General features: G+C 37.5%; 1 non-coding gene across 1 annotated transcript; it reads right to left on the bottom strand.

The window, feature by feature from the left end:
• Positions 1–240: 240 nt before the first annotated feature.
• On the bottom strand, positions 241–347 carry LOC121203826 (small nucleolar RNA R71). Its single transcript, XR_005898761.1, has one exon. It is a non-coding gene; the product is annotated as a small nucleolar RNA R71 (small nucleolar RNA).
• Between the last annotated feature and the right edge of the window lie 9,995 nt (positions 348–10,342).

The raw sequence follows: 10,342 nt of genomic DNA, 5'->3' as shown, positions 1-10,342 counted from the left end.
CAATCTGATGGTTTGCAGGACGAGGATCCCAACGCTCACTTGGCAAATTTCCTAGAATTTTGCGATACCTTCAAAATTAATGGTGTTTCTGATGACGTCATTCGCCTTTGGTTGTTTCCCTTTTCGTTGAGGAATAAGGCTAAACAACGGTTGAACTTATTACCACAAGGGTCAATCACTATTTGGGAACAAATGACCGAAATTTTTTTATTAAAATATTTTCCACCAGCTAAAACAACCAAATTACGTAATGATATCTCTTCTTTTGTGAAGATGGATTTAGCAACACTCTACGATGCATGGGAGAGATACAAGGACCTTTTACGAAGATGCCCTCACCATGGGTTACCGCTTTGGCTACAAGTTCAAACATTCCATAATGGACTGAATCCTTTGACTCGGTAGATGATTGATGCAGCCGCTAGAAGAACTATCATTAATAAGACACCTGAAGCGGCTTACGAATTTATTGAGGAGATGTCACTGAATAACTATCAATGGCAAGTTATGAGAGCAAAACCGAAGAAAGCAGCCGGTGTTTTCAACCTCGATGCGGTTACTATACTATCTAACCAAGTAGAACTCTTAAATAAAAAGATTAACGGTTTGTGGGGTTCTACTCAGGTACATCCAGTGATGAGGTGAGATTCGAATGGAGGAGGAGCATGCACAGAATATCAACCCTTCAACCCTAGCATCGAGGAGGAACAAGTCCAATATATGGGTAACAATAACTCTAGATCCCAAAATAACCCATATAGTAATACTTACAATGCAGGTTGGAGAAATCACCCAAAATTTTCATGGGGAGGCTAAGGAAATCAAAGACCACCTCCAAGCTACCAACAACCACCCTACCAATAGGAAAGGAAGTCAAACCTTGAAGAGATGCTCTCAAAGTTTATATCGGTGTCAGAAACTCGTTCTCAAAATACCGAGACAGCACTTAAGTATCAACAAGCATCGATCCAAGGGCTCGAAACTCAGATTGGACAACTTGCCAAGTTGATTTCTGAGCGACCATAAAGTAGCTTGCCAAGCAACACAGAATCTAACCCAAGGGAGCAACTCTACATGATTACTAGTCAAGATGAGGAAGGGTTAGTAACACCTGAACCAGAACCAAGGCAAGAAACTGAGATAAGCAAAGGTAAAGGTGAGGTAGACCACAATGAGCAGAAACTAGTAAGTACAGAATATAAACCTCATATGCCATACCCTAATTCGACAAGGAAAGACCGCTCAGATGAACAATTTGGTAAATTCTTTAAACTCTTAAAAAAATTACATATTAACTTACCGTTTATTGAAGTTCTATCGCAGATGCCAAACGTAATGAAATTTTTAAAGGAGCTTTTAGCAAATAAGTGAAAGTTGGACGAGGCTTTGCATGTGAAGCTAAATGCAGTTTGCTCAGCTATTCTACAGAATAAACTACCCAACAAACTAAAAGATCTAGGGAGTTTTATGATTCCTTGCTTAATTGATAGTTTAGATATTAATAATGCATTAGCTGATTTAGGGGCTAGTATTAACGTCATGCCTTACAAAATGTTTAAACAACTACGTCTTGGGAAACCCAAACAGACTAGGATGAGCATTCAATTAGCAGATAAAACTATAAGATTTCCTAGGGGTATTATTGAAGATGTGCTAGTTAAAATCGATAAATTTATATTTCCCATTGACTTCGTTGTTCTAGACATAGAGGAGGATAGCAACACTCCTTTGATTTTAGGAAGGCCCTTTTTAGTAACTGCTGGAACGATTATTGATGTTGGCATAGGTGAGCTCACACTTTGTGTGGGAGACGAAATAATCACCCTTCAAGCTCGCAATTCCGGCAACACATCGAAAATTGAAGGTGATTGTCTAAACCATTCTACTAAAACTGACAATATGGTGCAACCTACTTTGTAGGAAGTACATGAGCCATTTTCAAGCAATAGTAGAGGACCTATTCATGAAGAACGAAAGCTACAAATTGAGACCGAGAACACAAGATAAACAAAAACTATGCCAAAACAAGCTCAATACCTTTCCAAATCAACTTAAAGTTGGAGATAAAGTTTTATTAGATACCGCAAATCCTCACATTGTCACTGCCAAACTGAATGAAGAAATTCCTCTTACGGTACTTAGCATTTTCCCATTTGGTATAGTCGAGGTAAGTCATCCCAAGTTCAGCACTTTTAAGGTAAACAATACCCGCCTAAAACCTTATTTTGATGAGATTCACAGCAGGAATGAGGAGTATAAACTCCTCGAACCACCATGACCATCAAATGGAGAGGTAAGTCAAGCTTAGACTATAAATAAGCGCTTCTCGGGAGGCAACCCAAGCACTAACTATATTAACTTCTTTAAATTTTAGTGTTTAACACCTAACTCACTAACGGAGCTCTTGAATACAGGTTTACCACACAAACACATCCAAGCACAAAGGCGAGCTTAGGCTGTGTAGAAACAAGGCAAAGATTTTCCCCAGCACGGGCTACGATAAATCACCACGGTCGTGCGACATGGCTATGGGCGAACCTGCCAAAACAACACCTGTGTACGATATGCCCGTGCCTAGAAACCGTGGTCGAACCTGCCAAATTAACACGAGCGTGCGACACGCCTGTGCCAAGCAATCGTAGGCGAACCTGCCAAAACAACACGGGTGTGGACCTTCATACACGGGCGTGGCAGAAGCGAACAAAAATAGACATGGCCGTGCGACACGGCCATGTGCACCAACACACCCAAGGTACACGGGCATGGGGAAATTGTCAGCCGCGCCCAAATTCAAAATTCGCGAATCACACGAGCAAAAATTGGGGAACACAGCGTGTTCCCTGGCCGTGTGTCCCAAAATCTATAAATACCCTTCACTATTCATCATCTTCTTCACCCAAAATCCCTAACCCTAACCGCTGCAGATTCACACGGCCTCCTGCCACGCCTGTGCGCCACTTTCAACCACATTTGTTATGCCTAAGCTCCTCCCTCTTGCGTTTGTTTACTCCTTTATCTCAATCTTCTTCAATTATTTTGCTTCTTTCATGATTTCTATGCTCCATTTGACTATTTTACGTGAACATTCATAGTTAGAATAGTAGATAAATGTATATTTTTAAGGTTTGTTTTGGTAATTTTTTCTTAGTCAGTATATTAGGCTACATTCATTCATGGTTATTGTTTCTATGGGTTTCATGCTATTAACCTCACACAAATTCATTCTTTAGATATCTCCATTACTTATTCTTATAGGGTTATTTGGCACATTTACTTTGGCTGTTATAGTATAGGTTAATATGTAAGCCCCATGGAAAGTATTCACATTCCACTTCAATTTCCATTACAGGTACACCATGTCATCCTCATGAGGAAAGAAAGCCACCGTCCCTGCTTCGAAGAAAAAGAAGGGAGCATCATCTTCCTCAGGTCCTACTGCAGAAATTTGTCACCCTTTCCTGTAGTTCCCCATTGGGCCCTAAGAAGAACTTTTCCAAATTCTACGGGCCCGACCCTTGGAAGTGGGCCGTTGTATAGATTGGGCCGCGCTAGAACAAGTCCAACTCACAGATGCAATTCGGGCCCTCCTCACCACCGATCCTTGGTGGCTTTTCTTTGAGATTGTCGAGCTGACATATCTCGAACTCACAATGGAACTCTGCTCAACATTCTATCTTCAGACCATGATGGGCCGCTTTGATGACCCAGGGACGATCAAATTTCGTCTCGGCAGTCTAGTCCGCCAGTTGAACGTTCCAAAATTCAGAACCGCATTGGGCTTTTACACTGAGGAGTTCATGGAAGAGAATGAACTCCACACTCTCAAACGCCACATCCATCACTCTCCTTCACGGTGTTGGAATGCCCTCGCCCCTGGCGCTGCCTCCTACAATCCTAGTCGCTCCAAGGCATTGACTCTCCCTCCATCTTTGAGGTACTTACACGCTATTTTAGCTCACACATTGATAGGAAGGCAAAAGAGCACTGGCGTCGTCAGCACTCATGACGCCTACTTTCTATAGTGTATGTCGCACGGGCGCGTCATAGACCTTGCTTATTTCATTTCCCTCGCCATTCAACATTAGACGGAGCGGCATAGGAAGGGGGTCATGTCCATTGGGCCCTATGTGACGCAGTTGGCTCGGCACTTCAGGCTCCTCAACACAGCAGCCCAATCATCCTCCGTCACTCTCATGGGTCAGATGTCCCCACAGGGCATCTCGAGCATGCTAAGTATGAAGATGATTGAGAAACGACGTGGCACCTTCCCTCCTCAGTACCGTCTCGCCCAATACACTGAAGATGAGGCCCCCGAGGACATTACTGATGATGTCCCTGCACGTTACGAGGACCCACCGTCTCAGCCACCACCTCCTTCTCGTCTAGTTCATACGGCGGCTTCATACGCTGACATCTCTGAGCGCCTTACCCGGTTCGAGCAATACTGTTTTCAGCGCTTCGATAACATTGATGCTACTTTATAGCAGATTTGTCAGCACCTTCACATCTCATCGCCACCCCACCTCGCGAACCATCTAGGGATGAAGATCTTTAAAAACTTTTATTTATTATTTTATGTTTTTACTTCTATTTTATTTTAAGACTACTTTTTATTTTTCTTTCACCTTATTTTATTAGGAATTATAATTATTATTTTACAATTTTTAATTTCGGCTAATTCATATTGAGTACTTACTCTTCCGTATATATTTCCTAAAAGAGTTCCTGATTCTATCACAGTTATAAATGGCTCTAAAGCTCACTATTACTTAGGAACTTGAACTCCACTAAGAAAGGTTCTCCATAACTGCCATGTCCTGCTCAACCAGGACCATAGCTACCATCAGATATAATATTATTTTGGCGTAGGACTTATGGACTAATGAACCTCTACCACCGCCGGAGTATCCTCTTCCACCCTCACACCGATTATTCTCCAAAACTCTAGTTCAAGGAAATTCATTCATCACTCAGGAAGTTTCACTTCTTTCCCTATCTTATTTTTTTATTCTTTTCTATATATCCATTTTTGCACATTGAGGGAAATGTATATCTTAAGTGTGGGGGGTATTCATTTCACTATCAAAAAAATCCCTAAATGATTGCCTTGTTCTCTTGAAAAGCTCTCATATTATGTTTAGGATAAATTTTGATTGATTTATGACTTTTATTGATATATCTTGAATTAAAACATAGGCATTTATGCATTGATTGTTTAAACTTTAAGACATTAGGGAATCAAGCATGATAAGTTGATTTTTGAAGAATTAAAAACTTTTAGGTTGTTTCCCTAAGTTTAGGTATTATCTTGAGTTGGAATTCACAAGTTTAAACATCAAAAAGCCATAATTTTTGTCGGATCTTGAGCCTTTAGAGCATCTATTATTTCTTTCATGCTCACTTTTATTATGAGTGTGTCAGTATTGAATTGTTATTCTAGAACTGCTTGATTATGTATGTCAAGACCACACCATTTGATTTGATATGTCAAAATGATAAAGGCACTTAGGTTTAACCCACTCACTCCATAAAAGCCTACCTTCAAAATTAACCCTTAGTGAACCCCCTTGAGCCTAACAACCCATTCATTGATTTACCCTCTATATTAACCCATAACTTATTATTGTTGAAATCCCCTAAATTAATTTGATCCCTATTTTTGTCGAGATTTGAGTTGGAATAATTGCTTAGCTATGTTTTATTCTATTTTGTAATGTGACTTGTTCTAAAAAAAAGTACATGTATACATATTAGTAGTAGTGATTTTCTGAGCTAAAGAAGTTAAATTTCATATTCTGAGAAAAAGCTCTGTTGTACGCAATTGATGACAAGTCATTTTTCTAGTTAGGCAATTTTTCAATTCAATCTCGATTCTAACCCTTTCTTTCAGCTTGTGACCACACCCTCTAACCAAAGCCACGTTACAACCCTCTAAAAACGTTTTGATTGATGTTTCATCTCAATTTATAGTGGTGGAGATTTGATTTTCATGCAAGCCTATGGTAATGGCTCTTCATTATTGACTATTGAGTGCTTCATTTATTATCCCTAAACACCTCGAGTGATTTGAGTGAATCTTTAGTGAAGATGTGAAACTCTGTGATATTTTGAATCAAAGGTAATTACTTAGATGAGGGGAGACACCTATGTTTTCATGGTAAAATACTCAACTTGGAATGTTTGAAACTTTGATGTTCTTTCAGTTGAATTTTCAATGTATGATTACTTATGGATTATGTTGAGATATTATCGATAGAAATTATAAGTGAGAAGAATTTATTTTGATTATGAGTTGAGGATTTTGCTTGAGGATAAGCAAATGCTTAAGTGTGGGGGTATTTGATAAACCGTAATTTATACATATTTCTATCCCATGCTTAGCACATTTTATGGATGATTTTCCTTAAAATTGGTGAATTCGATGCTACTAATGCCTTAACTTCATATTTTATACTTAGGTGAGCATAGGAAAGTGAAAGGAACGAGAAGCGAGCCAAAAACGGAGAAAATGGGCCAACATACGAAATCAACACGGCTTGGACCTCCTCACACGGGCAGACCACACGGCTGTGTCAATTTGGCAGAATCAAAGCACAATTCACACGGGTGGACCACACACCATTGCCTATTTAACAGGCTTGACCACGGTATGAAGTAATCGCACACGGGAGTGTCACACGGGCGTGTCCCTACTGAGCCCAAGTTTAATCCAATTCAGAAAAGGCCAATTTTGAGGGTTCTTAGGCATTCTAAAACCTATAAATACACCCTAAAGGAGGACGAAAAGGACACACAGAGAGGGAAGCAGGGAACTGCTCAAGGAAAGCTGATTGATCCATCTTAGAAGCCAGATTCATCATCAAGACTGAAGATCTCCCCTCAATTTCCCTTCAGGAGTTTTGGGTTTTTCTTTATGTTTTGTATTCATTATTCTTCTGATATGTTTACCTTTTTAGTTATGAACTAAAACCCCTAATTCAATCGTTTTTCCAAAATTAATTCCCCAATTCTATTTTCTGAAAATTCTTAGTTTAGTTAATTAGTTAGTTAAAACAAACCCCATTATTCTTAGGCTAGATAATAAAAAGACAGTCATTACTAGTACTTTTTGTTCCTTTGGGTTTGACAATCCGGTCTTGCTAAAGTTATACTACTGTTCGATAGGTACACTTGCCTTCATTGTGATAATAGTTAGTTTCAAGAACGATTCATTATAAATATTTAAAACCTGTCACGAATATCACGTATCAGTAGGATATCTGAAAGGAACAAATGGTTGATTATTCTACAATCTGAAAGATAATACGATTAAAGTTTCTACTCATGTTATTTTCCTTGAAGAAATCTACATGGATAACTTTAAGCCTCAAATTAAATTGGTATCGAGGAACTTTCTAGAGTTGTAGAACAATCACCAAGTTTAATTCTTCTAGAAATTTGGGGAAAGACTTGCAAACAATCAACAACATAAGGGAATCTGTCATAGTGGGAGAGTTTTTAAGAAACCGGACTTTTTTATCTATAATGGTAGTATTTATAATACGAAAGCCAATCATGAGGATGATGATCCACTCACTTACAAGGAGGCTATGTAGGGCATTGATTGCAAGCTCTAGAAATAGACCATGGATGCTGAAATGGATTCTATGAAATCTAATACGGTGTGGAAACTTGTAGACTTTCTGGTTGGGATTAAACTCATAGGGTTTAAGTGAATCTACAAGGGAAATTTGAAAAAGAAAGTGGAAACATATAAAGGTATACTTGTAGGGAAGGGTTACACACATAAAGAAGGTATTGATTACGATGAGACCTTCTCTCCGGTAGTCATGCTTAAGTTTATCCACATACTTTTATCCATTATTATTGCTCTTGATTACGAGATCTGGCATATGGATGTCAAGACAACATTCTTAAATAACTATCTTGATGATACCATTTACATGGCTCAACTCATTGGCTATGTTGTCAAAGAAAATGAGTGGAAAATTTGCAAATTGATAAGATACATTTATGGACTAAAGCTGGTGTCATGTTCATGGAATAAAATATTTGATCCAATTATTAAGACTTTTGGGTTTGAGCAAAACATTGATGAATCTTGTGTTTATAAGCATATAAAGGACAAAAAATATGGTTTTCCTCATTTTATATATTGATGATATTCTACTTATCAGAAATGATATAGAGGAATTATTATTAGTTAAACTGTGGTTAACTCAACAATTTTGCAGGAAGGACTTGGATGAAGCTAGTTATATTCTAGGAATTCTAATTCTTAGGGATTGAAGGAACAAAATGATAGCTCTATTACAAGTTTCATATATCGATAAGGTATTGGAACAATTTGCAATGACCAATGTGAAGCCAAGCGCTCAATCGACTGCATCATGTTTTCATCTTTCTTTGGATGATTGTCTTAAGACAGTTGAAGAAAGAGAGCATATGAGTAAGGTTCCATATGTTTCAATAGTTGGAAGCCTTATGTTTTCAATTCTTTACACATGTCCAAATAGTTGTTTCACAATGAGAATGCTTGTGTATTTTGGAGAGAACCTTATCCATATTGGATACGCAGACTCATACTTTCAAACCTGTAAAGATTTGAAGAAATCAACGTCAGGAAATGTATTTGTCCTAGGAAGTGGAGCCATAGTATGGAGAAGTGTAAAGCAAACTTGCACTGCTGACTCTACTATGGAGGCTGAATATGTGGTTGTTTCTGAGGCAACAAAAGAAATGATATGGCTTTGAAAGTTCTGAACCAATTTTGAAGTCATTTCTGGTATGGAAAAAACTATAACACTATATTGTAACAACAGTGTTACAATAGCTAATACCAAAGAAATGAGAAGTCACAAGAAGACCAAACACATTGATTGGAAGTATCATTAGATACAAGAAGAAGTAGCCGTAGGAATAGTAAATGTGGTAAAAGTAGCTTCTGAAGATAAAATTACGGATCTGTTTACTAAGACTCTTGTAACTAGGAGTTTTAACAAACATGTTGAGGATATGAGAATGTGTAATATGACACATTTACTTCACTAGGGCAAGTGTGAGATTGTTGGAAAATATCTCATATTGTAGTAAACATGTAATAGTGTTCTATGTATTTGAACAATGAATAAATAAATAAAGTTAAATTCACATTTCACTATTATATATTTTGTGTTATTGTCTTTCATGTTTTGCATACATAGCAAAATTGTGACAAGTAAATATTAGTTAATTTATTGTATAAGTTAAAACAGATGATAAGTGGCACTGTAAGAAAGTTTACATTGTGAGAAATACAACTTACTTCAGTAGATAATCAAAACAAGTTTGTAATCCTGTAAAAGAATCAAAGTCAACATTTGATTCAAATACTTAGAAGGATAATTATGTCGTCTACAATTTCAATCGGGGAGATGGCTAGTCTTGGCTATTGGATCAGTTGACTTCACAGGTAGATACATAGATGTACTCATTGGAAGAATGATATATTGGACTAGACCTAAGTTGAATTAATTCTAAATCCTTTTTTGAATTAATTCACTTGTGACATTCATGGTGTGATTTACCTAAATCCTAAGCTCGTCGCTGACCATGCGTATGTAACTCATGTGCTTTGATATAAGTGGAGGCTTACGCTCTAAAGATGATCAAGCCCATAACCAGTATGTTGGGTACATGATTGGTGTATGGCATGGCTTTACTAGCAAAAATGGAATTCATAGCTTGATTAAAGAGTTAATAATATCCTCTCATTGGCATTGTATGGATTTATAAATATGGAACATGGCCACATGTTGTTTGTTCTTGAAAAAGCAATTTATCACAACCATTTGTTGACAATTATCATGTTAACCATTAAGAGACACAATGGTGAAAATGAGATAAAATAATATTGTATTAAGTGAACGGGTTTAACTCAAGGGAATCAATGACATAATATGAGGATAACACATACATGACGAGATCATTGGTAAAACAGTTGAATGAATTGCTTTCGTAAAGAGTATATAAAAAAAGAGCTTTCAATCATGGTATTTGTTGAGGACAGACTCCATGATTAAGTAGACTGCGAATTATCGGAACAATACTTGACATAATTACAATTACTAGAGCCTAGTTGTATATGCTCAATTGGTCCCTTCGCTAGCTCCACAAAAGCTCGATCTGACAGCATTTGAATAAAAAAAATCATACGACTTTGAAAATAACTTAATTGAGTTTATTTATTCGATGATGAATTAAATTGGGCGGTCGTGAGATTTGTTCAACTAGAGAATTTGACCAAAGAATTATCTTAAAAATTAATTTTTGAAAATCTCAGTGATTTTTGGGAAAAATTAAT

Source organism: Gossypium hirsutum, chromosome A07 (genome assembly GCF_007990345.1).
Source record: "Gossypium hirsutum isolate 1008001.06 chromosome A07, Gossypium_hirsutum_v2.1, whole genome shotgun sequence".
In the NCBI taxonomy this organism is placed as follows: Eukaryota; Viridiplantae; Streptophyta; class Magnoliopsida; order Malvales; family Malvaceae; genus Gossypium; species Gossypium hirsutum.
This window is presented reverse-complemented; position numbering and strand designations above follow the sequence as displayed.